The following is a 26733-nucleotide window of genomic DNA, read 5'->3' as shown; positions in this document are numbered from 1 at the left end:
TGCAAATACACTAGTTGGAAGATTTTTGCAACACAATCAGCATTTCCGACTTTTCTGGGTGCCACCTCTGACAACACAGGCTGGCCGTGTAGAAGCTGTCTGGCTGAATGAGGCGGAGGCCCCTCTTTGGAGCATCCTCCTTGAGGTAGCTTCAGTCTGGCCCACTTCCTGTATGCGAGCCTATAAGTGTTCCTACGGGGGCCCTGTGCCATTTTTCTATAATATAATCCCCAGTGAAAAACAAAAATTGTTCTCATCATTCCCCTGACCTAATTCTAACAGGGTGCCAAACACCGAGTCCCAGGCCTTGGGTTCAATTGAAGGTGAAAACTCCTAGGTGAAGCATTCTTTGGACGGTACCTTTATAAAGTCACACGGTTGAAAAATGATCCCTACCTGGTGGCATTTCTGTGTCACAGTTGCTTTCCCTTTGACCTTTTTGTGGTCGCGTGTTACGCTCCTCTGGTTCCTACCAGCCGTACAGGCTAAACAGCAACCCAACTTTGGACCCCTTGTCCTTAGACATCTACTTTTGGCCACTGATAGATTTGAGGTTATAGGCTGGATTCGGGGAAGGGAGAAGGGAAATGAGATACCTGTTTCACTTCCACGGGCTTGAGAACTGAGTCATGAGGCCACCCCGGACAAAGGTGATGGGAACAAGTCTTTGCAAATCACTGTCTCAGTAAGCCACCTGCTCCCACCCCTTACACCTCTCTTAACCGGTGGCACAGCCAATCCCCCTTCTCTTGGTTCCATCCAGTGGGCAGAACCTGCCCTTTCCCTAGACATCTTCATCCTCTGGCCACCTGCCAACCCCTCGAGGGCAATCTGAACACTGTGGACCGGAGGCCAGCACATGGAGTCCTTGGAGGACGGCGCGGTCATTACAGTCGCGACCGTGAGGAAACAGCACCGGCATTAGAGGCCCCTCGTACACTTCTGGGGTTTGGGTCGGGACCTTCCGCTGCTGTCATATTTCACTTGACCATAGCAGGGGTTTTGCTCCTTTCCCCCAGTTCCCATGACTCTCGTTCTACATGAGGTCGCGGACTCCTCAGTCAGAAAGTTGTTCATAGCTTTGGTAGGTCTGAATTGCAGAGTGTTGAGCAAGGCCCGCATTGTGCTAGAGCATGATCTAATAAGATCGGACTGCCAAAACAAGAAGCGGCAGTCTGCGGCTCAGGGATTCCTCAGAAGGAGCTCTCTCCTGTGAGAACCGCAAAAAAGACCATAACCGTGCAGGCTGGGGGCCCATTCCATTTCCATTTCTGTCGTGAAACTGACTAAAGCGAACAGAGTGCGATTAAACAGAAGCAGGGGACGGTGTCTTTCCGTTGGGAAACGAATGGCTTGTGTAATTAGTAGTGTGAAACATCAGAAAAACACGAGAACCATTTGGGTAGGGACCCTGCAGAGCACTTGGGACAGAGCCCCGAAATGTCAAGTCGAGACGATGGGATGCGATGCGTCACTCAGCCATGCAGTCAGAGAGCAGGGAGTTCCTTTTCCGGCCCACCAACTGTGAGAGGCGGCCAGTTATGTAACCTTTCCTGCTCCTCTCTCTTTTTATCCCTGAAATGAGAATTGGGGATTACAAGATTGTCACGGGGGCTAACAGAAACAATCCGTGGCGAATGTTTGCAGCACTGCCTCACGTATGAGAGGTGCCCGGTAAGTGAGAGCAGTGGCTGTTGGGGACAGTGCTAGTGTGCCTGTGTGTTTTGGATATTCAGTAGAGTTTTCAAAAATAAAACTGGTGTCATAGTTTTCCTGCCTCACAAGTGTAGCCCTGTAAAAAAGTTTCATCTCCTTCTCCTTGCCAGGGTTCTTAAGAGTACATCTCCGTGAAAGCTCAGGCCAGCTCTGGGAATGAGTCACTGTGGCTCACTTTGGCCTCCTGCAGCCCTCTTCTTAAAATTTCCAGTTCGTTCACTAAGGCACCGAATATCTGCATCATAGCCACTGCTGGATTGCAATATAGCCATTAACCTGGCATGTTTATGCAATGCGGTATTGCAATGACTTGTAATAAAACATGGTAAAGGGTATGGCTTCATACTGACTACAGGGGAAACCCAGTGTCATCCCTCACCTTGTTAGGTTAACCCTGCCATGGAGACTGGGCTGATTCTTGTGGAGACCTTGCAGGTGCAGTCAGCTTGCTGTCCTTGTGTCATGGGGAGGGTGGGTTCTGGGGACCACTGAGGCATTTCTTTTAGTCCCCTGGCAGAGGACTTGGATCTGATTCCCAGCAGCAGCCACAGCCAATTCCTTTCCTCCACTGTGTGAGTCATTGCCAGCTAAGCACTGTCCTCAGTGCTGGGTGGCATCAGACACCAGAGAACAATTCCTTTAGCTCATTTAATTGGTTTACTTACAACCCAGGCTGGGGTGGAGGGGGAGCTCAGTAAAGTTCTTCCCATGCAAATGCAGGGACCAGTGCCTGATCCCCAGCTCCCGTCTAGAAGTCGGAGGTGGTGGCACAAGCTCAGGGTTCCGGTACTGGAGAGGTGGAGATGTGAGCCTCTGAGCTCAGGGTCCTGGTACCAGAGAGGTGGAGACTTGAGCCTCCAAGTTCAACAGCCAGGTTGCCCTACTGCTGAGAAAATCAGACCCCCTTCGTTCTCAGGCCTCCACACAGATGTACACGTTATCCTCACATAAATGTGTACCAGCACACGAGCGTGTACACATCTACATAATAAATAGAAGTAAAAAATATAAGCCCATGGCCATGTGTGACCAGCTCACACCTTTTTTTTTGGAGGGGGGGCCTTTAGAGACAGGGTTTCTCTGTGTAGCCCTGGATGTCCTGGCACTCGATCTGGAGACCAGGCTGGCCTAGAACTCACAGAGATCCGCCTGCCTCTGCCTCCCGAGTGCTAGGGTTAAAGGCGTGTGCCACCAACGCCCAGCTACCAGCTCACACCTTTAATTCCAGCACTGGGAGGCAGAGGCAGGTGGATCTCGGTGAGTCTCAGGCCAGCCTGGTCTACGTAGGGAGTTCCCGGGAAGCCAGAGTTACATGGTGAGCCCCTGTGTATAGAAAGGAAAGGAAGAGGGGAGGGAGGGAAAAAAGAAATTAAAATGAAACCCAGAATCTTTACAAAGTCTAGAAATAAAATTCTAAACTGTTTGATGTTTCATTTCTCCTTTAAAAAATCTTCAAAGAAAGGGGTCTCACTGTCTCCTTAGTCTTTGAAAAACCCATAGACAATGAAAACATCAGTTTGTATCTAAAGAGAGTCACGTTAAGAGCACATACTACTCTCGCAAAAGGACCCGAGTTCAGTTCCCAGCACCCATCTTAGGCAGCTCACAAAGCTGCAACTCGTTCCAGGGGATCTGACGCCCTCTGCTGGACTCCTCTGGCATCAGCACTCAGACGTGCACATCATTAAAATTAACCTTGAAAACAGAAGTCACATAGTTTGTGACATCACCAGGGATCCTGGATGAAGTTGTCAGCATGTGTGAGCCATTCGGTTACTAAGCCCTGCTGCAGCCAGGGGTGTTGTGCAACAAGTCAGCGCTTCCCCTTTCTTTCCTGTAAACTGCAGCTTTTCTGGCGATTAGCATTCTTCATCTTTTCCTGGTTAAGGGGGTTGTCAGCTCAGTCCTGAGGGAGTTCCCCGCCTGCTTTGGAAACAGTCCGAAGAGCTGAATGTGTTACTTGGAAATTAAGAAATTTGGAATCATTCATGGGAACCCAAGTGGTAAAACAGAATAAAAAGAAATGGTTATGATCGTGAAAATAAGATGATGATAGATCATGGAAGGAATAAAACCTCAGGAATAGTCAGCTTTCAAAAGTGTCTGGTAAACGCTCACGTCTCTGCCCCGTGCTTTTCAAAGGAAGTACCTGTCCCATCTGGGGAGCTGGGCTGAAGCAGAAGCACTGTAAGATTTGATGGCTTCAGTTGTGTTCCTTTTGAGAACTCTGACTAGTAAACAAGGTTGCTGCAGACACTCGGGCAGTGGCCTTGTAGCTGCATGTCTTAAATTACCTGGGGCTAGCGGAAATCTCCTGTACGTCCCTGCTGTAGCCATAGTGCCAACCGCACACAAGTTGACAGCCTGGGGTGGGAGAAGGTTCGCTGAGCAGGGCAAAGGCAAGAGGGCAGTTTTCAGTGCAAGGAGTATGTAGTAGCTTTCCACCCCGTGGCCACATGGGACGAGACAGTCAAGAGACTGTTGTCCATGATAAAGAAAGGGTGTGGGAGAGGTGACCTTCTGGCTGAACCAGCAGAGAGCAGTACAGGAGACTGTACAGAGCTCAGCAAGCGCCAAGGAGAGGAGAGAGCGTGTGCAAAGGCCCTGGGGCTGGACTGAACTTGAAGTCTCAGTAACAGTAAGAAGGCAGATGCAGCCGGGACACGGGAAGAAGTGGGCAGAAGCCCCGGATGGCTGGGAAAGTGAGCTCTGATAAGGAAAAAATGTCAGTTACAGGAGAAAACATGGTCATTGGTTCATTTGTGGTATTTCAGAATTATCCGTTTTCTGTTTTTCCTCCTCTTTCTTTTTTGGGGCGTGGGTGGGCACTGGTGATGGAACCCGGGCCTTACCGTTGACCTGTACCTTCAGCTCCAATTGCTTTTCCCTTTTAGGGTATAACAGAGTTTCACTGTGTAGCCCAGGGTGCTGTTACAAACTCCTGATCCCCCTGCCTCAGCCTCCTGAGTTCTGGGAGTACAGCCCTCTGTCATCCTGGTAGTTACATAGGTAAAACTCTGAAGAGAAGCCTGTGTGCCTGATCTGAGCCTTCACTCCCCAGCACCACACAAACGAAAGAGCCATCTGTTAACACTCGCAGGTGCGCGCGCACGCGCGCACACACACACACACACACACACACACACACACACACACACCCCACTCTCAGCTCCTTATGTCACACTATCCTCGAGGGTTCCCCTGTGCTTCACCTTCCTCTGCGGACAAAGCATGGTGGCACAGGAGACTGTAAAATTAAAGCTTTTCCTTGCTCGGTGGGCAGAAGTTGGCTTTTCAGAGTGTGAGACCCCCAGAAGCTCAGGCCTCCAGGATCTCAGCCCAGGACCACAGCCACCCCAATCACCATGCGGAGTCGAAAGCTTGATGCAAACTGCCCGAGGCTTTATTACAGTTGTTTAACAAGCTAACCCCATGTTAGCTCGGGCCTTCCATCCATCCACCATGGTGGATGGCTAGGAAAGACAGCTCGAAGAGTCTGCATAGAGATCTTATAGGGCAGCGTAAGAGGAGTGTCTAGGGGTACGCACAGCCTCAGGATTGGTGTGCCTCCAGGCTTGGAGGGCTTGCCCTGTGTTGATTGGTCAACTGGTTGTTATGGCCCATAGGCCCTCCCAGGGTGGTTGCTATGCTCTGTGCGTCATTGCTGTGCCCTTGTCTGTAAAGCACACCCAGGGTCGTAAAGCATAGTGCCACCAGCTAACTTCTGATGGGTTCCTTGCTACGAGGCAGGCGTCTGACCTTAGTGACTAAGACAAGGTCAGGCAAGTGCGTGTTTGGCTGTTGGCTGCTGAAATGGGGAGCTGGTCCCTTCAAGAGTAGACTGAAGAGTCAGGAAGTCACATGGTGGAGGTGAGATGCAGGCCACCATCAGATGACAGTGGAGCACTCCTGATGCATTCCTCCCCTTAGCTTCCAACCCTCCCCCAAGTCCTCCTGGGCCCCCAGAGTGAGCAGCTACACACCGTCCATGGATGGCAGGGCAGTGACTTGAGATTATGGAAAGTGAGTCTAGCTTGTGGCCTTCAAAGACCGGTAATCAAATGCGGTGGAAACACGCAGAGATAGACGGGAGCGCTGTGGATGAAGGTGATAATTTGTTCAAAGGTCTTTAGCAGCCAGAAGAAGCAAAGTCTTTAATGTGGAAGTGCTGTGGGAGCCGCAGGCCAACTCCTCCTCGCCACCATTAGAAGCTTATGCAAAGCCGGGAAGTCAGACCGTGCTCTTTAGGCTTGCCATCTCCTTCCTAGACTCAGGACCACTCCCGGAAATAACCAAGGGCGGGTGGTGGATGCCAGTTCTCTTCTCTTCCCACCTCTAGAAGTGGGGTCGGTGACCCTGGAAGTAAGACTCTTTCTCCACGGCAAACGCTGCGTCTGGACCCACAGACTTGCGTTCCACAGCCGGGCTGCATCTGTGGGGTGCCATTGCAGGTGTTGGTGACACAGTGGGTCACTGAGGCTCTGGGGGTCCAGATGGGGAGGCGGCAAAGGATGAGGAGCCTGTTGTGTAGCAGAGGTGTGAACAAAGCAGAATGAATAAGGGCGGGGGAGGGACTCGTTCCAGGGAGGGTAAGGAGTCGCGGTTAGGCACAGGCGGCTACATGAGCTAGGCCTTTCTCCGGCTTTCCTCCTGTGACTGGCGTCTTTCTTTGCTCTCTCATTTCCTGGGGGGGTAGGGGAGGCGGTGCAGAGGGAGGGAATGTCACATGTGCCACTCTAGGGCTAAGGGACGGGTGGCACTGGGGAGGACTAGGGAATGAGTCTCCTGGTGGCAGAGCTGGAGACTCAGAAAGAGCTAGGTGGCCTCAGGCATTTCCTCTTCCTCCAAGTCCAGGGTCTGCTGTCACGCTGAGACAAAGTCTCTCCAGTGCTCAAAGACGAAACGAACTGGGGTAGCCTAGTCAGGGCTGAGTTGTGAGTCACAGCCCCGGGCTGCCTGCGCATTTTCCACCCAAGGCTCCTCTCAAGAAACTTTAGCTCGAAACCAGGTATCATATAGATATGGAAAATAGGCACACAAATCATTTGCAGCTCGTAAATCAATAACAGTTCTTGTTACTTCTTCAGTACACACATATAATCTTACCACTTATTAAAGATGAAAGTGTATTTGCATACGAGCTGGTTGGGGGGGTGCACTTGTTTACTTTTACATGAAGAATGAGGTCTTGGCCGAGCGTGCAGTTCCTTCAGTGGTTTTCAGAGCTGAATCAAACGTTCCAGTAAAATACAATCTGAAAACCGCTAATTCGATACTCACGTGCAGAGGAATGGCAGTGGGAAAATAGGAAAAGCCTTTGTTTTGAGTAATTAAGCCGTTGTGTTTCCTGTCAGAGCAGAAAAACACTGCAGTTGCTGTTGAGTGTACATCAGGGTGCTGCAGGCAGCATTCCCTGGCACCACACAGCAACGGCCCCGACAGGGCAGAGGTCACGTGCCATGGGGTTAGAACCCAGGCTGCTGTGAAATCACAGGAAACCCTTTCAACTGGCTGTGTCTGATTTTGCCGAGCCAGCGATCACCGGATGTTCAGACGCCCGTCACCGTTACCGGGTGGTTCAGAAGCCCCCACACTCAATCCTGTGACCCCAGGTAGCATCTTGGCCAGACCTCCTTTCAATGTAAGTGGTTTCGCAGGTCGAAAGGCTCAGTGTTCCCCACTGTAAAATGAAGGAATAAAACTTCTTTGTGGACATGCCAAAACTCAGCTCACCCTTGAGAGGCGCTTGCTAGCCTAGTGCTGGACCACACAGTCAGTACCAAATGTTGGCTCTCTGCCTCCTTTCTCGGTGGGTATTGCAGACCCGCTCTGGACGCTCCATCCGCTTAAGGCAGCAGCTCTCAACCTGTGGGTCTCAACCCTTTGGGGGTCAAATGACCCTTTCACAAGGGTCACATATCAGGTATCTTGCATGTCAGATATTTATTTATAGTTCAGAACAGTAGCAAAATTAGAGTTATAAACCAGCAATGGAAATAATGTTACGGTTGGGGTCACTGCAGCATGAGGAACTGTATGAAAAGGTCACAGCACTAGGAAGGTTGAGAAGCTCTGACCTGAGGATGTGTTGAGGTGCACATTTTAGGGTCCATGGCAGTTTAGCCACCGTAGCTGTGCTGAGCCGCATTCCCTGGGAAGGTGGGCCCTTCAGGCTCAACCGAGTGCTGTCTTTGTTCACCTCCAGGCTTGATGATGACAAATGCCGCCATCATCTCCGGACAAGCAAGTGAATGGCACACTCTCCCCTGGGAGTCTAGCCTCCTCACTTGAGGTTCTTTCTGTAGGGAGTTCCTGCCTTTGGTAGCACACACTTCAGCTCAGGATAACTTACTCAGCAGTGTGGAAAGCATACAACAAACGCCCCCTCCCTCTCACGACCTTGGAAAACAGAACTAATCAAAAACAGCGGAGCAACCATGAGTAAAAGCCTGCCCTAGGTCTGTCAGTGGCCCTGGGAGTGAGTGCATTGGTCATCCAAGGGAACCCAAAGAAACCCAAGTGTTCAGGGACTGTTAGGGGCAGCCATCGGGTCTTCATAACCGTCGTTTCTTACCTGCACACACCGCCTCCACTTCCTGTCAAACCACAATTGCAAGTCCACCTGAGGAGAAAGGCTGCCTCCTGAAGCCAAGTGCTGGTGCGATGCTTCTCTTCCCAGCCAAACTGCATCTCAGCGCAGTAACTGTGATGGCCCTTGTCTGGTAAATCTGAGGCGGCTGTCAGTCAGAGATACAGCGGCGGATCCTCGTTGTCGCCTGAATGCAGCCCAGCAGCGCTATTGATTCCTGTAGATAGGGAAAAAGGAACAAGAAGTAAGGCCCCATCTTACTGTAATTTAGGGAAGAAATCCCTGTTGGTTCATTCGCTCCTGTGCATCTAAGCTGCGGGACGCCCAGAAACCATTTGGAAAGGAAGGACACTGCGAGGATTTTAAAGTTATTCATTCCAAAAACCAACACCCTGAAGAAAAGTCAGAAGACCAGCTGTTGGCTGGAGAGAAGCAGGGGATTGGGACTCGTGTGGCAGTGTTCATTTACTTCACAAACCTTAGAGACCAGTTCAGACATGACAAGGCGATTTTGTACAAAGTCAAAGGACATAAACAGATACTTCCAGAACAGGCAACACCAGCCATCAGTAAGCACATGGATGTTAAAACATTCATAATTAAAGCGCACCATCCTTTAACATGACAACAGCAAGTTAAAGAATTCAGCCAGGTGTGGTAATGTGTGCCTGTATTCCCAGAACTTGGGAAGTGAGTGCAAGCAGTTCAAGGCCAACCTCAGCCATATAATAAGTTCAAGTCCAATCCAGGTGGTCTCAAAAGTAAGTCAACAAACCATATCCCAAGCAAGGTCAAAGGTCAGGCCCAAAAACCCAGGAATGTCTTCTGACCTCTACATGTGCCTCCCAAGCAAGCTAAGTGCACACAGACAGGCACACACATGCATTCCTGTTTTCAATCAGAAAAAAAGATTGGCAGTATCACATAGGAAAAAAAAAAAAAAACAGAAAACAAAAATAACAGGAGCTTGAAAGGTAGACACATAGACAACCAGCCCAATAAATCTAGAGATAAAACCTACAGGACTGTAGTTATAAAGTATTTAATTATATAATTAAAAATGAAACAGGGGCTGGAGAGAAGCTGTGATGGTTAAAAGCACAGACTGCTCTTCCTGAGTGCCCGGATCTGGTTCCCAGCGCCCATGTCCACCTGTAACTAAAGCTCCCTCCTGATCTTCTGACCTCAAGTGGTGCATGCGAGTACATGTGTAGTAGAGCTTGAAGGAGGGCTGGAGAGACGGCTCAGAGGTTAAGAGCACTGGCTGCTCTTCCAGAGGTCCTGAGTTCAATTCCCGGCAACCACGTGGCCGCTCATAGCTGCCTGTAATTCCAGTCTCACATGATCCGACACCTTCACACAGACACACATGCAAGCAAGACATGAATGCATATGAAATAAAAATCAATTTATTTTTAAAGGGCAAAAAAAGAAACTTGAAGGTACACATGTTAAAAAATGGGTATTACAAACTATGCGGTCACTGAATTCCACAGCAGAATCTTCTTACTAGGAAGACTATTGCAGTGATTCTCAACCTGGGGGTCGAGGCCCCTCTGAGAAGTCTCTGTCTCCAAACAATATTTACAGCAGGATTCACAACAGTGGCAACATTACAGTTACGAAGTAGCAATGAAAATAATGTCATGGTTGGGGGGGGGGTCACCACAGCATGAGAAACTGCATGAAAAAGTTGTCAGCATTATGAAGGTTGCGAATCACTGCCCCATAATGAAAATTAAATGGGATCAAGAAGAAATACTTAACTGAACATTGCTTTAAGAAAGGAGACTAGCCAGGCGGTGGTGGCGCACGCCTTTAACCCCAGCACTCGGGAGGCAGAGGCAGGCAGGTCTCTGAGTTCGAGACCAGCCTGGTCTACAGAGTAAGTTCCAGGGCAGCCAGGGATGTCATACAGAGAAACTTTGTCTCGAAAAACAAAACAAAACAAAACAAAAAAGGTTATTCTGAAATTGGTAGGGAAATTCAGAAGACCTGAAGGGGCAAACATAACTGACAGAGAACACAGCTACAGAGTGTTGCCTGACTCTGAGACTTACAGAGCAGTAATAGCCATGACAGTATAGTGTGAGAAGCAGCAATAAAAAAGTCTGTGAATAACTGATGGAAGCAGACGCAGAGATCCACAGCCTTGCACTGGACCAAGCTCTGGGAATCCTGTAGAAGAAAGGAAGGAAGGATTGTATGAGCCAGGAGGGCCAAGGTCATCACAAGGGAACCCACAGAGACAACCAACCTGGACTCGTAGGAGCTCACAGACACTTGACCGACAGCTAAGGAGCCTGCATGGGACTGACCTACGCCCTCTACATATATGTGACAGTTGTGTAGCTTGGTCACGTTCTGGGACTCCTAGCAGTGGGAGCAGGGCCTGTCCCTAAGGCTTTGGTTGGCTTTTGGGAACCTATTACTCATACTGGGTTGTCTTGCCCAACCTTAATACAAGGGGAGGGAGGAGCTTAGTCCTGCCTCAGCTTGATGTGCCATGCTTTGTTGACCCCCATAGGAGACCTGTCCCTTTCTGAACAGAAAGGTCAGGGTGTAAAATAAAAGAATAAATTTAATTAGTAAAAAATCAAGAAAAGTCTGTGAATCATGATGACATCCAAAACAGACATTTGGAGGCAGTCAATCAGTCAGTTTTCCACAAACGTGTGAGGGGGAATCAAGGATTTTCCACAAGCGTGTAGAGACAGTTCATTGAGAGAGAAATAGCTCTTCTCAACAAATGATGGTGTGCGTGCCAGCTGGATCTACAAATACAGGAAATAAACTCCGAGAGCTGGCAAGATGGCTCAGTGCAAAAAGGCACTTGCTACCAACATTTACAACCTGAGTTCAGTTCCTGGAACCCACGTGACAGAATGACAGAAACGACTGCTGCAAGTTGTCTCTAACCTCCCTGGTGTGGCAAGCATGTATGCATGTATGCGTGCACACACATACATGTGCACACACACACACACACACACACACACACACACTTGTATTTCAAATGACCTGTATCTCATACTGCATACAAAAATTCATTTACAATGGGTTTTTATGCCATATATATATATAATCTGAAACTATAGAAGTCCTAGAAAAAAAACAGGAAAAACTGCCCTTGCTTTAACAGGTGTGAAAGAACTAGTGTCAAACTAGGAAATGTCATTCATTCATTCATTTTGGTTTTCAAGACAGGGTTATCTGTGTAGTTTGGAGCCTGTCCTGGAACTAGCTCTTGTAGACCAGGCTGGTCTTGAACTCACGGAGTGATTCTCTGCCTCCTCAGTGCTGGGATTAAAGGCATGCGCCACCACTGCCCGGCTTGGAAATGTTATTTTCAAAACAGAAATACAAGATTTTGTACCCACAATACAGAAGGAACTCTAGAAAGTCACAAGAAAACAATCTAAAAAATTTTTTCAAAAGGGTTTCGAAAAGTCTTAAAATGACAAAAATATTCAACAGCTACTTCAAAAGCAGATTTATAGGTGGCAAGCCCATAACTCTCTTGTACACAGAGAAACACAGATTAAAACCACTTACACGCCCACTAGAGTGGCTGAAGTTTTGAAAACAAAATAACCTAAGCCAGAGAAAAATGTCAGGTGATACCAATCTTTAGGAAACAATTCAACAGTCTCAAAATCAGGCCTACTTTGACCATCTGAGCAAGGCAGCCCTCTCAAGAGTGTTTGGTTAAGAGCGTTAGAAGCATACACCACAGGAAGACTAATGTCCACATCAACTTGGGTTGTTCAGAGTTGGAAACAGCCCGGACGTCCCATAACTGATGGCTCTGTACATGTTCTGTCTACGCCGTATGTAGTACTGCCCAGAACAGAAAAATGACCAGACTTCACACGTGCAGCAAGGAGCCAGACCAGCCCAAAGGAGAACACAAGCTTGTGTCTTGTCACTTTGATAAAATTCTTTGCCATGCAAACTGGCCTAACGTGACTGAAGACCCCGTTGCTGCCTGGGGAGGAGACGGGGAGCCGAGAGACCAGAAGAGGAAACGACACGGGGCACAAGGAAGTTCTGGGACGCTGCATTTGTTCCCTGTTTTGGTTGCAGTGGTGGTTGCATGGCTGTGTGCACCTGTCAGCCTTACCAAGCCCAGGCCTTTGTGTCTCAGCTACGCCTCATTAAAGCGCAGGACGGCGGCTACTGAGATGCTCCTTGTTAGGGATTAGCTCAGTGAACTCCAGGTGGCTGCGAAACAGTACGATGCAACCAGATTTTAAAAGCAAGGTAATCTGTGTGTCCAGTGTGAAAGGATCCCACAAATAAACGATTCACTGTGAAATGCAAGGTGCAAAACAACGTAGGTGGAGCCAGACCGATGACCCACAGTTTGAGAGGATCACAAGTTCAAAGCCATCCAGTGCTCCATGGGCTATCTCAAAGCAAAGCATTGTGTTCACCTTTGAGTAAAAATGAGAATGTATGAATGTGTATGTGTACATACATAACTGTGTGTGCAAGGCATGGATCTTCAGCCACCTAAGGGTAGGTTTTGTCAGAAGGTTGAGATCGCTCCATGCACTTTTTTTTTTTTTTTTTCTGTGATACGGATCAAGTACAAGGGCCCACCTGTCAGGCAGGAGGAGCTACACCCTCAACACTAGGTACTTGTAACCACACACACACACACACACACACACACACACACACATGAGTTCGAGGTCAGCCTGGTCTACATAGTGAGTTCCAGGATACTCAAGGCTATTCCGCAAGAACCTGGTGTGTGCACCGTGGGGGTCCATTATCCAATTCCCTCTTCCTGCTGACTTGTCACGAAGAGAAGTCAGAAGTACATCCATCAGTGGCAGTAGTCTACCCCTGGTTTATGAGGCTTCGTGTTTATTTGTGATTGGAAGAGATTGACCAGTTTTTTCACGAGATCTTGTCCGTGAAAGGTGGGCAGGGCTAAGTGAAATCGCCTTTGTTTCCGGATTGGTTTCCACGTCTCATCACCTTCTGCCAGGAGGAGGGTAAAGTAAACGTGTCATAAGAACGCGGAGTGCTCCAGATGTGTAAAGGCCGGGACACTCTGAGAGCCTGGGTTGGGTTTGTGGCAGTATAGCGAGTGTCTGAGGCACACTGGTGAGCTTGGGTGCTCAGCCCCGCTTCCTGGCCGGAGGTAGGCGGCAAGAGTAGCAACCCCTCTTGTGAGAGCCCAACCCAGGCTTTTCCAAAGATGGTCACAGGCTGGTGCATAGCATCTGCGGGCTGGGGCTGAGTCTCCAGCATGAATCAGTGACTTGGTGTTCCTCAGAAGCACCGTCAGCCTCTGCTCCAATCGAGGGCAGCTGGATTTCCACTCTCTCGCTCTTTCATTTCGGTGCCAAGGGAGTGAGAATCTTAAAACGTCACAGCTGGAAATAATAGCCGCGGTCATGCAGTCCCAACGCACTGGAGCAAACGTCTAGTTACTGCTTCCCTGAGCCTCCAGTTGCCACATTGTCTCCGGTCTCTCTACCCATCTGCAGGCCCTCGGACTGGGATGGCTATGTCCAGACTCACTCACGACCGAGCTGTCACCAAGGTAGCCATTTGATTAGCTCTAATACAATGGAAGCCACTCTTGAATCCCTGTCACAGCACTACCAAGGTGAGGCCTGGCAGTGTGGTAAAGTCCTGGTCTGAGCCTCAGCTGGGACCAAGGCAGCTCCTTGAGCTGGGTCTTCCGTGGTTTATTAAGAGTTAGGTGGCCGGGTGTTGGTGGCGCACGCCTTTAATCCCAGCACTCGGGAGGCAGAGGCAGGCGGATCTCTGTGAGTTCGAGGCCAGCCTGGTCTCCAGATCGAGTGCCAGGATAGGCTCCAAAGCTACTCAGAGAAACCCTGTCTTGAAAAAACCAAAAAAAAAAGGAGTTAGGTGTATTGAGATATAAAAGGAGCTTACGATAAGGATATCCTTTATTAGAAAAACACCAGCCAAACGCAAGCCAGAGCGTGCCAGGGGCAGCAAGGCAGGGAGGCCAGAGAGAAGGGGCTCCCATGTGCCTTGCAGCCCCTTAAAAACCTATCACGCATCATCCTGACCTCACCTTGACCACGCCCTGACAGGCCTGGTCAGGCACACCTGTGGCCAGCTTCTAGCAGGCGTGGCTTACACTGTCCCCCACATAGGTGATGTTGCTATCCAGGAGAAATCCACATCTGCCTTGGTTACAGACAGCCTGACCTGACCGTATTCCTAGCAACACATCTGTCCGGTGTGTTCCCGTAGGCTTCACCAATTTTGAGGATCTGCTGGCCCTATGTTATAGGATAGAGAGTGTGGCATCAGGCAGATTCACCTGTCTGTGCTGGGAATAACGTGATAGCCTGCACCCTCTCACCAACTGATATACATACACAGCATTCATTCCGTTCACAGTCAGCACTCGGTAAAGTGGATGGGTGCTGGGCACGATGGAACTCATCCGTAATCCCAGAGCACTGGGGAGGCAGCGGCAAGGGACCAGCCTGGTCTGCTTATGAGTTCCATGGCCCCAGGAGAAACAAACAGCAAAAGTAGGTGGTGGTGGCGGCAGCATTGGCAGTGGCGGTGTCATCGTCATAGCACTGAGCAGCTCAGTAGACTCCTGTGTTTCCTTCCCTGCAGGTCGGTTATTGGTGACCAGGTCCTCACTCATACGGTACCGGGAAGAGTAATTGTTACTCTTACTGAAGAGCCACCGTTTGCCTAGACGTCCCTCACTAAGGTGGGAGATTTAAACCCAAACCAAGTGAACCACCATTTACCTAGAGCCCCTAACACTCAGACCACGGAAGTGGGAGTCTGAGCCAAAGGGGAGGATGTAATAACCTAGGAGAGAGAGGGAAGGAGAAGCTCTGAGGGGAAGAGAGAGTGAGCCACCTCTGGGTCGGTGAAAGCAGAACTCACCTGGGGTGCACCATGAAGAAGTGTGAAGCTAGCCTCACAGACACACAGCTCCACACCATAGACCCAAGACTGCACACGGTGGGTCAGCTCACACCGGGAACGCTCCACACATCCTACACACCCAACGAGAGTCATTCCTTCAGCCTTGGGTGTATATCAGGTGCTAAAGAAAAGAGATTTCAGATCTAGAACATGGCGTCAAGGAAAGGGAAACCGTGTGGAATGGAGTCCCCTAGGTAGGGACAAGTGGCCTGGAGATCTTGCCTCTCCAGGGGCTCAGGTGTAGATCAGGTCTTGGACTAGATGGCCACAGCCTTTTCAGTTTTGATGCAATGCCAAGTCCACTAAAAGCCCCATGCTGTTCCCTTCACACATGGGGCCCTTGTGTTTTGTGCTGTGCACTGTGGACATAGAGCCACGCATTCACGAAGAAGACATTGTCCTAGCACTGAGCAGCACACTAGACTGTGGCGGTCTCCTCCTGCAAGGTGGTCGTTAGTCCCCAGGCCCTCAGTCATAGGATGCTGTGTGGTGATATATTATTTATGATTTATTAAAGCTTGCCTGAGGATTCAGAAAGCCAAGTCAGCCCCAAGCTATAGCAATCAGGCAGTGCCTTTAATGCCAGCAGCCAGAAGCTAGGAGGTGGTGGCACACACCTTTAATCCCAGGACTCAGGATTAAGAGGTAGACAAATCTCTGTGAATCCAAGGCCACCCAGATAGATCTATACAAGATTGATCCAGTCCTAAAGAGAAACAGCTCACACAAAGATGATCTCAGCACCTGGGATCACACGCCTTTAATTAATCCCAGCATTAGGGAGGTATATAAGACAGGAGCAGGGTCTCAGAGCTGGCTTTCGGTCTCCAGCCACATTGAGGATAGGAAGACATTGGAGTCTCAGGATTCTCTCCAGCCACACTGAGGGTGTTTGATGGAGCCAGGATGTCCTTTCATTCTGGGGTAGAGTAAGAGCTAGTGACCGGCTGCTTTGCTTCTCTGATCTTCAGCTTGAAGCTTGAACCCCAGTATCAGTCTCTGGGTCTTTTATTTTTCGTGCAAAAGTACTAGAAAGAGTAGCTAGATAATGCAGAGAGTGTAGAGCTCTGTACATGTGAAATGTTGTGCCATAGGACGACCACACCGGGCAGGAAGGCAGTATGGGAAAGACAGAAAGTGGGCATTCTTCCCCCACGGAGGTTTAAAACCTATGCTCTGGATTTTAACAGATTCAATCATGCTGATCTGTATTTCCCTGTTAACTGGAACTGCTCAACACAATTTGGGGCAGTGCCTTCAATACCAGAGTGAGTTGCTGGAAGTTATTTCACTGTTTTACAACCTAAATCCTCTTGCAACAAACTTGAGACGAGCTTAATTCATTTCCGGTCCCTATCACCAGTCATGTGATTACAGTCCGCAGCACGGAGGAGCCAAGTTTAGAGGGCCATGGCGGAAGCCTGGACACCGGGCTGCTCTTGGCAACATCAGCGAGCTGCAGCCTTCGCAAGGGCAAACGGTAGTTGCAGGTTTTATTGGGCACTTTCCTATGAGGAAACCAAAGCTGCTTTGTGGGCTCAAATCTGCTCAGTGTTCACAACAGCCCTGCCGTGTGAGTAGCCGCTGCCATCCTCGGTTGATATGGGACCACAGACATGAAAACTAACTTCAAGGTCACACACAGGAGGAAATCATCGCCAAGAGTGGGAGCTAGATTCCACGGTTTACTTTGTCTTCCATGTGTCCACACTCCCCTCAGGAAAGTGACTTGAAAATTCGGGGAAACCCCTGTATGCTTAGAAAATTTCTGATCTGCTAAGCCTTCATAGTCACAGATGTTCTAGAAGTATCTATCAAAAGCTCACTGGGTACTAAGGTCGCCGTAAAGCGCTGTATGGTTTGTAGAATGAACGAACTACGCAGGAAAGCACTGGTTAACAGCATCCGCGTTGCCTGCCTCCATTGAGTGAGGTAATTTGCACAATATGCACAGCAGAGGGCTGGCCCATGGCCCTCCGTGCATCATAGCTCTCATTACAAAACAGGTTCTTGGAGTAGTGACTTTGGTCAGACTCGCACTGGGTGTTTAAGCTCTTGATAAGTGAGTCCAGATGTCCAGGTGGTGTTTTGTCGCTGTTGTCTGTTTGTTTGGGCATTTATCTATTGGGGGAGGCGTATGCATTGTCTACTACGTTCGGAGGTCAGAAGTGACCATGAAGGAGTCCTCTCCTTCCTACCTGAGAGTCCCGGGTTCAAACACAGTTCGCCTAGCTCAGTGGCCGGCGCTTTTATCTGCTGAGCCATCCCACTGGTCCCGTTTTGGTTTGAGATGGGTAGCCGGCACAGGTCTCACGCTCACAGCAATCCTCTTGCCTCAGCGGGCTTTGAGTGCTGGGGCTAAAAGGACCTGAGCTGCCATGTGCAGCCGCAGGTTCATTTTGGAAGAATTGTCCGTGTGTTGTGGAGCCCTTCTGTGTTCCTGTTTGGTAAAGATGCTTACTCCAGGGGGAATTGTGGCACTTGAGCGTGGGTGTGCATCTGTCGAAATGAGATTACCTCTTTGGTGGACCCTGGAGTAGCTGCTGAGTCCTGTGAACCAGTTCTTGATTGCAAATCCTTTGGGTTCTCATGCATGGGGTGAGCCGCCATGCAGTGTCCCTGGAAACTGTCCAGTTTGGTTCTAGAGACGGGGAGGGGAGGAGGGACGGGGCTCACATGATCTCACTGGTTTGGGAACTTGGAGGAGACAGGATTGTCTCAGGGGAACACCAAACTGAGAATCCAGTGTCATACAAATGGCTGCCAACCACCCTCGTTCCCAAGTGGAAACCATACAGAAAACAGTGTCCTGTGCTCATGCCAGACCAGCAGGGTCAGAATCCCTGGGAGTGGGGAGCCACTGCACAGCCATTTTCCAGATGAGGAAAAACAGGCCCAACAAGAGAAGTGATTCCCGATTCCCCCATGTCACTCCCAAGGCCAACCTTAGGTCCAGATCACACACTCAGCTGGCCAGTACGGGGTCTTCCCAGGCTGCCCCTGTTCCCTAGTTCTCTACTGGCTGGGGAGCAAGGGCAAATGAGTCCCTCTGCTCCTGAGAGCCTTCTGACCTCAAAGGCCCCTGTGGTGTTAAGCGGGTTAAAAGCTGTTCGGTTCACTGTGTCCTTTGCTGACAGTCTGTTCTGTAGACAGCTGAAAGGGTGCTAAATTAAGCCATTTTTCAGAGAGGTCTGAGTCATCTAGTGGCAGCTGCCGGTGCCTCACTGGAGGTGCTTTGATCATTGTCATCTAAATACGCACTAGTCCTGTGCAGCAGTGTGCTGGGCTGTACTAAGGGACTTGCCCAGATAATGGGCTCTGCACTTGAGGACATCAAGGAAGGCCACCAAAGGTTACTCTTGGGGCAGGAGAAGACATGGGAGCCACATATCAGGGAGCACCAATAGTCCGACCTCCCAGCCGGGAAGAGCTTGGATGTGTCCTACCTGCCGGATTGACATAGAGAAGGCATGTGCCTAGCTCCAGGCCACATGGGAACGTGGGAGCAGATGGTAGAGCACAGTGGAACAGAATGGGCTTCTTCCTCAAGTGAGTTTCCGCTATACAACCAGGAAGGCAGTCATCGGGAGTTGACATCTCAAGGACACCTGGAGATGAGATCTGGGAAGCCAGTCCATAGCTCAGGTGACCACGGGCATATGTCTGAGAAGATTTGTGCCCAGTAAAGATCACGTAGTCTCTTGCGTTGACCCTGTAGTGGAGCAGTGGAGAGAACTGGTTTATACCATGGAGAGAGCAGAGTAGGAATCTGAAGATGCCAAAAACCACCAAACGATTACCAATGACGACAGGGTCTCGGTGGGTCGTGATGGCGTGAAAGGGTGTTGGGAAGTGATTCAGGGGGGTTAAAATCACTGCCACCCTTCCTGAAAAGCTATTCCATGCCATGTCCCATGTCTAGCATATTGCATAAAATGTCTTTTCCCTCAGAACAGCTTTCCAGACAAGTGGCTTCCTCCAAGCCAGTGACGTGTGCCAGTGAAAACCCACTCAGACTGGGCGGCTCGCTCAGAAGCTCACTTCCCTCTGGAGGCAGTACTCGCGCTTTTGCTGGTTCCTTCCTGAGGCCTCTCTAGAGTATTGAGGGGGATGTTAGAGATAGCGGAATAGGAGGTCGCAGAAAGTTTCTCTCTGGGCCTGCAAGCAATGAGAGAATCAAAATGGTGGCTGAGGGTGGGGCCATAATGAGTAGGAGGAGCAGGGAACTTAATGATGCTTAAGAAAGGACAAATGGAAAATGACCAGAGGCTGCTCACTTATCAGATCTTTGACACGGTGGCTTGACCCGTTGAGAAAGAGAAGAGGGGGGCTCCTCAAAAAGAGAGAAGGTGTCATTGTACTCAGGTTTATGATGAACTGGGTGGTTAACTTGGAGAATAGACAGTGCACAACCAAAGGAGAAAGGGTAAAGCAGATTAGAATGTTAAATGCGCCACCTCGCCAGATGACAGCACAGTGTCCAGGGACCTGGAGCCTCACTAAATCTGCCACAGGCCTGTGTGCATCTGGTATTGGAATGTGTGAATGGCTACAACGAGGGATGGAAAATTGCAAACTCAGGGAGACTGTGTGTTACCGTGCCAGGCTTGCAATGGAGAGAGCTCCCTGTAGGAATGGATCATTGAGATGCTTTTTTAAAAAGATGGGAAAGACAGCTTTTAGTCAGGGAACAAAAGTAAATACATTGGTACCCCCTAGAATCCAAGGGAGGGGAGGAAGAAAGGCAGCATCACTTCCGTGCTCAGTTATTCATTAGGTTAGAAACTAGTTTAAGACCCAGCAGTGGTGGCGCACACCTTTAGTGCCAGCACTGGTCTACAGAGTGAGTGCCAGGACAGCCAGGACTATTTCACAGAGGAACACCGTCTCAGAACACCAGAGAGCGCAGAGAGCAGGGAGAAAGAGAGTGTGTGTGTGTGAGTTTAAATCTTTTCCATAGACCTACAGTTAAGTGTCCCATTTACACATGAAGAAAAGAGTGGGTAGGGGAGAGGCAGGCAGACAGGGGAGACGCAGGGGTGAGGTAAGAGTTAGGGGTGAAGTAGGGGAGAAGCAGGCTTCTCCAGGCCTGACTCTGAACCATGGCCTCTATGTCCCCAATGTCTCAGATGGACATGAGAAGAGCAAGGAACATAGATACGTACAGAGCCAGACGCTGTGAAAAGATGGGACTAGTAGAGGTCCGAGAACCCATAGAGTAGAGGTCCGAGAACCCATAGAGTAGAGGTCCAAGAACCCGTGGGAGCCTGGGGCCTTAATACTGCAGGGCTGAAATGGCTGAAGCTGGCCACAAGGAAATCCACACAGTTGGGTTCACATTCCATGGCATGTGTGGCATTTTACTGCCTGGTAGGCGGAGGATTGAATATTCCCAGGTCATCTGGGAATGATGGGACTTGTCCCTCTGAACTAGTACTGGCCACTGTGTCCAGAAATGTCCCACATGTCACCCTATATCCTGTCTGTTTCCCCTTTTAAGTGACACGGGCCACCTGCCGTTGATGAACTGTGGCTTCCTGTGAATCACAACTAATTGGTAGTCTTTGCAAAAACAATTAAATTTGAGAAAGCTGGGTCACCTTGAGGTAAGAAGAGACAGATGGGCAAAGGTTTGGCTCCAAGAGTAGGCAAAAGTGTGCTTCATCTCCCTGGGAACACACATTCCAGCCCCTGAGTTGAGTTGTACTCTTGTGGCTGACTTGCAAGCCTGCTCCCCCTCCAAGTATGTGACAGGTCTAAACACAATTCCTCTCTATAGTCCCCTGACTCTTGTAACACAGTTTCCAAGAGGGTAGTAATAACCACATTGCACCTACATGCTAGACTTGGGTAACCACCTCTGTTGCTCAATTTACTTAATATTGGTCACAGTGAAACATGTTTTCATCACTTGAAATCCAGATTTTATTTGCCAGGTTACTAATGGCCATTTATTTCTGTAATATAAATTAGGATGTTATGCAAGTTTGGCTTGCAGGCAGGTTGACTCTTGAAGTCCCAGGCGTACCGTGGGCTCAGGGTTGGGAGCTGTTTGGGCTGACTGGGCCACGTAGCTACGAAAACTTTCATCTGCTTGTTTTTAAAGATGGTCTGACGGTGATTATAAAGAGGTTTAAAACCTTCCTGTCTGTTCTCATAGTTTAATTTCCTAATCGGAGAAGGAATGGGACCAAGGGTACACATGGCCTGCCCTCCCAGGTCACAAAGCCGTTAGGGACAGGGCTTCTGGGTCATTGTGCTTCTTCCTCCAATGCGAACACCAGACCCAGAGGCCTAGCTCTTGATGGTGTTTGTACAGAGAGGGAAATAAAGCTTTCTCCACATACTGGGGTCACCTGAGCACAGGCTTCCTCCGGCAAGGTCTCCCAAAGTCCCCTCAACTTGAATTTGTTTCTCACTTTTCTTTTGAAAAGCCATGTTCCCTCTCCCCTTAGGAAGAAAGCCTGGCTTATTGTACCTGCAGCATACAAACAGCCATTGCATGAAAATTCCCAAGTAGAACAAAAGCCCGGTGATGAACCGCTTCTGACTCCATTAGCAACGGCAGTGAGCATTTCACCAGAACCTTAGAGGTGGGACAGGGAGGGAAAAGCAAGTGAGCAATTACATAGTTATATAGCTAGCATGGTACAAGATGAAAGCCTGCATTACAATATCCCGGGTGCTGCAGACTTCTGAGTCCACCTGCAGACTGTCTGTTCTTTCTAAACACAGTGCCTGCTGGCAGGAGTGGGGTGTTGGAGGGGTTTTACTCCAGCAGTAGAGCGTTATGAGAAGTGAGGTTTATGAAAGAGTTTATGCTAAGCCCTGACTCAGGGCATCCCGTGGCTTCAGACACCTCGGTATCTGCATTCAGAAAAGGGGTTTTACAGAGATTCCCACAAAAAGCTAATTATAGCTCTAGACTGAGATTCACGATTGACGTGAAGGTCAAGGATGAAGCAGGCAGGCTGGGGGAACACGAAGTACCTCATCACAAGATGGGACTGACCCTAGGGAGATCCTGTCACAATGTTCTGTGTGACTCCCAAGCAGAGGTACATCTTCGTCGGTCCCTGATGCCCGGCTGCCCGAGAAAGGCCTTCAGCGGTGCCTGCTGTCCTGTCGGTTCTCTGGCTTGTCTCCCCAGCCTCAGATGTCTCCCAGGGACCCTGCTTTCCCTGGAGCTCCCCACAGGGCCTTCCCTCCCAGGAGTCCTGCTGGTGCTCACAGAGCACTTGCCACATGCTGCCCTGGCACTTCCTGTCCCAGCACAAGGCAGTGAGCACTTGTCTGTCTTAGCGAAGTGTGCTCGAGGCCTCCCGGGCCTGGCAGGAACTTACCTCAGTAGCAGGTCAAGCATGATCCTATGTGCTGACATTCCCAGGGCATTTAAATAATCACAGTTTTGGAAAATGTCAAGTGATGTTGAGGAAACCTCCTTCCAGGTGCTTTGGTTGCTGGTGTAATGGACACGAGGGCTTTGTGCACGTCATGGGAATGGCCGTCCCTGTGCCCTCTGTGGAAAACGGAAGGGTGGTGGCACCTGCCCCACAGGTCTGCCTGTACGCCCTCATCTCTTTTTCCCTGGGGTGACTCCCAGCATCTCTGTCCCTTCTGTGATCATTCCACGAGGCCTCCCTGAGTGCTCCCTCTTCCCGGAGCTCGCCTCTCCCGTGTGCTCCCCACACTGGGCTGTCCCACAGGACGACTTGCCTCCCCTCCATGCCTAGACAGCTGCCAAATGAAAGGTGCATGAGGAAGAGAAAATCAGTTTTCTGTGTTTTACTGCTGATCTTACAAATCTAAACCTCCACTATCTTTTTAATTTCTTTATTATTGTTGATGTTGTTGTTGTTATTGTTGTTTTGAGACAGGGTTTCTCTGTGTAGCACTGGCTGTCCTGGAACTTGCACTGGAGACCAGGCTGGCCTCAAACTCACAGAGATCCACCTGCCTCTGCCTCCCAAGTGCTGGCTTTAAAGGCGTGCACCACCACTGCCCGGCTCCTCCGGCGTCTTTGACACATGAAACTTGGCTATACTCAGGGTTTGAGTCTCAGTTACCCATTCACGGGGATAATACTGCAAGACTCATCGTGAAACTAGACTAAAACTGGAGCCAGGTGTGATGCCACAAGCCTGTGCTTCGAGTACTGGGGAAACAGAGGCAGGAGTCCAAGGTCTGCCTCAAATACGTGGTGAGTTCACAACCAGCCTCAACAAGACCCTGTCATCTCAAAGGAAAAAAGAAAGAAAGAAAACAGATATTCTGTGCAGCCTCTGGTCATGGTTGACTAAGTTTAGTTCTGTCTAGGTATCAATTCTGGAAAACAAAACTGTATTTTTCGGATTCCTTCCTCATCCATCACTCCCATCCTTGGGAACATGCTCGACTGTTTCGTTCTATTTGTACTGGCTTTACTACTTTGATCTCCTTAGAAGCTGAATCATACTTTTGGAATGAAATAGTCATGGGCTTCTTTATCGTTAGCTTTTTTTTTTAACTATTTAATTTAGAATAAGAACAAGATGATAAAATTAGATACAAGAGGCCTCTGTGTGTCATCAAGTAACCTAGCCTACTTTGGGTAACAAAAATAAATTCGCTTGAAATGCTTGCCAGGTTTTCTGGCCCAGCTTTGTTGAGATGAACGGCCTTCCGTCCTGTGAGTGTGAGAAGCCATCTCTTCCCTCAGAGTTCTTCCTGACAATTAAAATCTCCCTCTTCTTAATTTCATGCCAGTGCTCCTAATTATGACCCTGTAATTAGTGTGCTGATTACATCCCCTGCGAAACTTCTCTACCGCCTTGATGTTCAGCCTTCATTTATTTTTAGTGTGCCTCTTTGCTCTTGGAGCCCCTGCCTACCTGTCCCCCACAGGGCTTGTAGCTCAGGGCCTCGGAGTTGGGGAAGCTTCTCCCACTGCCTCCAGCTGCCTCCTCAGATTGGTTTGCTTTCGACAAGAACAAACATCTCGTGTTATAGCGAAGGAAGGGATCTGTAGTCTGAGGAACCTGAGGGCTATGGGATAGCCGTGTCCTCTGCTGTGTTGGGGGACGTCTCCTCTCACTTTCTCTTTCCTTACTCCTTTTTTGGGGGGTTCCCCCACCTACCAGCAAGCTGTTCCACTCACAGCAATCCTGTCTTCTGTGGTATAGGGCCACAGGCACCCAGATCTAAGACTCAGACCACCACAGGTTTGGAAACACAAAGACGGGCCAGCCCGTCATCTCCTTTGTTCTTCGGAAACCATTCCCAGAGTCCTCGTGTTGTTTCTGGCTTTGCTGCTACCCTTTATCCATTTTCTGGGGTTCCCCTCCCCCCTCTCTAATGAGGGGAAGATGTTTTAATTCGTCTTCACGGTAGCCTAATGAGATGGAGAAGAGGGGCATGCGGAAATACCAGTCTGAAGTTGGTGGCAGAGCCAGCCAGTAGTTCTGAGGCCTGGACTCTGCGCATGCCTACAGGAAATGTAACTCCCATCTCTGCACAAGAGCTAGAGAGTGAGCAGAGAGCAGCTGGAAGCCACAAGGACCCAGGAAGAGCACAGTCCACATCCTGCCCATGTGCCATTCATGGGAGACGGGAGATGTATGAAAGCTGGCCTTGGGACGCTTACGGATGAGGAGGAGCGGTGGCCTATACCATTACTTCCCCACAGTGGACGATGGGGTCTCCTGGGGACTCCCAATGAGGTCTGCAGAGAAGGCAGAGCCTTGATAGGATGCCTTCCTGGGCCCTCCTGGTGTCTTCCGTCTGTGTGGCACGGGCAAGGCTCGTAGACTCCACAGCCCCTGTCAGTGCTGCCACCATGTTCCCATGCTTGCCGCCATACCGTCTCCTGCCTGGGATATGTAAGCTTTCGGGGAACAAGAAGTCCGCCCTCCCTGGCGTTTCTGGGAGCGAGTACGGAAAAGACCAAACGTCCCGTGCTGAGCATGTTGGGAAGCCCCGAGAATGTCATGTAGTCTTAAGTGTGACTTCTTCATGTTTACAAATGAGGAGATGACTCACATCTGTTGTATACATTGACCAGTGCCGTGTCCTTAGCTGATCCTTAGCGGAAGCCCCATGTCTCCCTGCAGGTGTGAGGAGGGTTTGAAAGAGGCCCGGAAGTGGGGGTGGGACATGGGACACACCAGTGGGGCCTTTGGCCTCTTCAGTCCATCGCCCCAGCTCCTTCTTCCTCTTACTTTTCTCCCAGTCAGCAGAATTTTCCCTCCAGGGGGGATGTTCTCTGTCAGCCTAACTTCAGACAGAGCTGTACAAACTAAACGCAGACTCTGTGGATGTTACCTTAGCCCGGGAGACCCTGTCCTGATGCTCTGATGGCCTGGCCACTTGGCCAGTGAGGAGCCAACCTACTCCTTGGGTAGCTTTGCTGATATTACCGTGACAGGATTGTAAAGCCTCTCAAGATGTGGACTTCTCAAGCTTTGACCATTCAAAATTCTTCCTAGGCCAGCCAGTTTTAGCACTCATGAAGGCAGAGGCAGGCAGAGCTTGGCTAAAAAAATGAAAAATAAAACCTTTCTTCCATAATGAATATACTCTGGGGGTTGACCTCCTGGCTTTAAAAAGAAAAAAGGTGCCTTGTGCCAGCTTTAGTGAGTTGGAGGTTTTGTTTGTTTGTTTGTTTGTTTATTATGGTTTTGCTAATTTTGTTTATATTTTGTGAGGGGGTTGTTTTGAGACAGAACTTTACTTTGTAGCCCAGGCTAGCCTTGGACTTTTCTTTTAATATATGTGTTTTGATTCTATATGTGTGTATACTCTATGTGTTCCTGGTCCCTTGGAGGTCATAAAAGTGCAGGGCATTGGGCCCTCCTGGGACTGGAGTTAAGGATGGTTATGGACCACCATGTAGGTTCTGGGTCCAACCTGGCTGTTCGCAAAAGCAGCAAGTATTCTTAACTGCTGAGCCGTCTCCCCAGCCCTTCGGCCTCCAACTCCTGACCTTCCTGCCTCAGCCTCTGAGTCCTGGGGGGATTACAAGCTTTTTTTTTTTTTTTTTTTTTCAGGTAGAGTCTCATACGGCAGCCCAGGCTGGCCTCAAACTCATAGCAATCCTCCTGTTTTAGCCTTCAGAGTGCTTGGATTACAGGGGTGAGCCACCACACCTCACTCAAAAATCAGTCTTGATACTCTTTAACAAAAAGGTATCAAAGGGAAACATGAAATAAGGGGCTTATGACTGGGAGCACTTGTCACTCTTACAGAGGACCTGGACTCAGTTCCCAGCACCCACGTGAGAGTCAGCAGCTGTCCACAACTCCAGTTGCAGGGGCTCCAGCACCCTCTCTGACCTCTGTGGGCTCAAGGCACTCACTGACATACATGAGGGCAAAATATAATAATAATGATAATAATAATATAGTAATAATAAATTATCATAATATTTTTAAAGGAAATAGAAGCTTACAAGTTACTACTAAAGATCTGTGGCATTTTTCAAGTATCACACTGAAAAATTGCTA

At 49.4% G+C, this 26733-nt stretch overlaps 1 protein-coding gene across 7 annotated transcripts in view; it reads left to right on the top strand.

Moving 5' to 3' along the window:
* The window catches only part of LOC103159000 (E3 SUMO-protein ligase NSE2), a 217951-nt gene that overhangs the window by 168625 nt on the left and 22593 nt on the right, over positions 1–26733 (top strand). The window contains exons 5-7 of one of the 7 annotated variants that reach the window (XR_004771345.1): positions 14930–15029; positions 16444–16521; positions 16617–16733. The exons of 5 other annotated variants lie outside the window; for them this stretch is intronic. The gene's annotated coding sequence lies outside the window, so the exon portion shown is untranslated. The remainder of the gene's footprint in view (positions 1–14929; positions 15030–16443; positions 16522–16616; positions 16734–26733) is intronic. One more of the 7 variants, XR_004771346.1, reaches the window with a different exon arrangement.

The sequence above is a fragment of the Cricetulus griseus genome, chromosome 10, assembly GCF_003668045.3.
Source record: "Cricetulus griseus strain 17A/GY chromosome 10, alternate assembly CriGri-PICRH-1.0, whole genome shotgun sequence".
NCBI classification, from domain to species: Eukaryota; Metazoa; Chordata; class Mammalia; order Rodentia; family Cricetidae; genus Cricetulus; species Cricetulus griseus.
This window is presented reverse-complemented; position numbering and strand designations above follow the sequence as displayed.